This window comes from Rhagoletis pomonella, unplaced genomic scaffold (genome assembly GCF_013731165.1).
Source record: "Rhagoletis pomonella isolate Grant_MI unplaced genomic scaffold, Rhpom_1.0 Rhpom_scaffold_00003, whole genome shotgun sequence".
NCBI lineage: Eukaryota > Metazoa > Arthropoda > Insecta > Diptera > Tephritidae > Rhagoletis > Rhagoletis pomonella.
This window is the reverse complement of record NW_023458557.1, coordinates 25,674,066-25,677,081: the sequence shown is the minus strand read 5'-3', so window position 1 is coordinate 25,677,081 and position 3,016 is coordinate 25,674,066.

Sequence of the window (3,016 nt, the reverse complement as noted above, 5' to 3'; positions counted from 1 at the left end):
AGTATGGGTCAATTTCTGTATGAGATAAAAACCGAACAAATTGTGTTCAAATGTATGTATCTACCTCTATATATATTTGGATATATATTTATAAACTTATATGTGAGGGCGACTGGGAAACGCTTCTTTTTATATGGATTTATTTAAAACTTTTTCTTTTTATATATAGCCGCACACCAATGTGTATTTAATTCGATTGGCTGCTTGTATATATGTACATATGTACGTATACGCTAGAATATATGAGTACGTAAATACATATGTATGTATGTCGCAAGCGTTTTTGTTCGCTACTGAAAAATAGCGGCACTTAGCTGAGTGGTACAGGAATAGAGTAGATATGTAGGTATTATGTGAAATTTCACAATTGCTGAAATGTAGTTACATACATATGTTGCGCGCGAATTTTGCAGCTTCGGATTTTTGGCGATTTTATTAATACGACGTTTCCACGCTTCGTAATTCCCTCTCTCATTCGTAATTCGACATCCAATTACCCTTCGAATTACGTAATTCGCTATACAAAATTTTGAGAGCGAATTACCTCATTTGTAGGTAATTCAGATCGAATTACCATGCGAATGACGAACTAATCGGTCCCTTCTCTAATATTTATCGGAAATATATCAAAGTTTTCACGACCTGGCTCCATTTGCCTGCACTTTTTCTAGCTGCAGGAAAATTAATTAATAAAATATTCTCTATATAAATAAAAAAATTTTAGAATAACTTAAATGTTTGCTTCATCTTCGATTTTTGCAGTACACAAAAATAATAATAAATAGCGAAGAACAAGAACAAGAAGTAGAGCTGCCAAACTAATTACGAATATGTGTCGTAAATAACCAATTACTTACCGAATTACTTAGAGAGCGAATAACGAAGCGTGAAAACATCGTATAAAGGTATGAGCAAATGCGTGCGTACATATGTACATGTACAGTATGCGCCAAAGGGGACTGTGTGTATATGCGGATGTGTTTCGCGCTAGTTCTTCGTTTACCAGTAGATTTAGGAGTTGGAGAAGGCAAGTGAATATATATGTGCACACAGGCGTGCAAATACTTATGTGGTAGAGTATAGCGTACGTGAAAAAATGGAAAATGCCCGTTTGGAAATTCGGGACTTATGTACATTAAAATATGGCGGGCAATGGATACGAGTTTATATATACATTTGCATATAAAATGTACTACGTATGTATATTTTTATAGCGGTTTTTTGGATAAGGGAAATGATAAAATGCGCGGGGGTTGCGAGTATATGTACATACATATATTTCGGTATATATGTATGTCTTTATCGAGAATGTTATTTTACTTTAATTCACCGTACGGGAAAACCGCTATAAAATCTACATACGTATATGTATGTGCATGACAGTAAAGGCTCTGTTATGCATACTTGGCATTGCTTGAGAGTTGTCACATAAGGAATCTGTTAAATGAGCTTCGCGTGTAAGCTGTTACCCAACGCACAGCATTACATACGTAAAAGTCTGTAGGTTTTTGATTTCTACGTAAAAATGGTATAGCAGTGCATGCAATGCCAAGTATGCATAACAGAGCCTTAACTATGTGCGTACTTATGAGATTTGTGGGTACCACCTGTTACTTTTTTGCCGTACTGTACCGCTACCGTCTCCTGGGCCTGTCTCCGGTGTTATTGATGTTGTGGTGCTCTTGTGGTTGCTGTGCTGCGCCGCTTGTTTCCCGTTGGTGTTACCGCTTTTGCTCGTTGATGCTGCTGTCGTAACTCCAGGCGCCCAACGAGAAATTATTCAATCAAAGATGAAAAATTAAAAAAATTATATTTTATTTAATTTTTTTCCAAGATTCGAGATTTTTACTCTTTGTTTTTCACTGCACGCTATTGGTTTTTTATGTACTACGCCTTTTTTTTCTGCACGATTACTTTTTGTTTTGCTCCACTATGGCTTTTTTGGTTTTTTTTGTTTGGCTTTTTTGCAGGTATTGCTGCTAGCGTTTTATTTTAATATGATGGCGCACGTTTAACGCCCAGCACTGTACTTTTTTTTAGTATAAACTTAACTTTTTCTTTTAAATTTTTCTTCCACGTACTGCTGCTAACGCTTTATTTTAAATGATGGCGCACGTTTAACGCCCAGCACTGTACTTTTTTTTATAAACTTAACTTTTTCTTTTTAATTTTATTTTAGCGCGCCCTTTTTTCGTTTTTGTTTCACTGCACTTGTACCGTTGATATTTATTTTCACTATTGTGTTCTCAGCGTATTTTTTTTTAATTTTTAATAATACATTTTGTCTGGTTTAAGTTTTATCAACTCTTTTTTGCGTTTCTTTACTTTTTTATTTCCCTCGACACTTCGACCCAGCGTTGCCAGGTTGACGTTTTTAACGTCATTTGGGCGACTTTTGTATTCTGTTGACGTTTGGACGTCTTCTGGGTAAAAAATGACGTTTCCTAACTTCACAGTAATTTTTCTCTGTTATGAAATCTTGTCAGTAGAACTGATTTTGAATCATTTTCCTAATAAACCTTGACAAGCTTTGTTTTTTGCAGCAGCTGCTTAAAAAAATATTTATTTTTTGGACACAGATGACTTAACCCTTATTTAGGCGCATAAAGAAAATGGCACAATTAGTCGCATTATTCAAAATGTAATGAACGCAAAAAGGCTGAAATATTGCTATGTTCCTTCTTAGCAGAACGTAATTTAGCATTTTCGACAACCGACCACATAACCAAATGTCTACAAGAAACCTTAAAACTTGCACATTATTACCCTGGAATTTAATGGGGAATCAAACTGCATACTCAAAAGAGTTCGAAAAGAGCTGAATAATAAGTTGAAAGTCTAGCTAAAATTTGGCAGATTTTTTATAATTTTTTCACAAAGTTTGAAATGTGGATTGTTTGTTATATAATGAGCTAGGCTTTTATGGAAAAATAATAAACATTAAATAAACAAAAAAAAAACAGCCAAGATGTTGATGACTTAATCAGCTGATCACAAGTGTATGTACAAAATGATT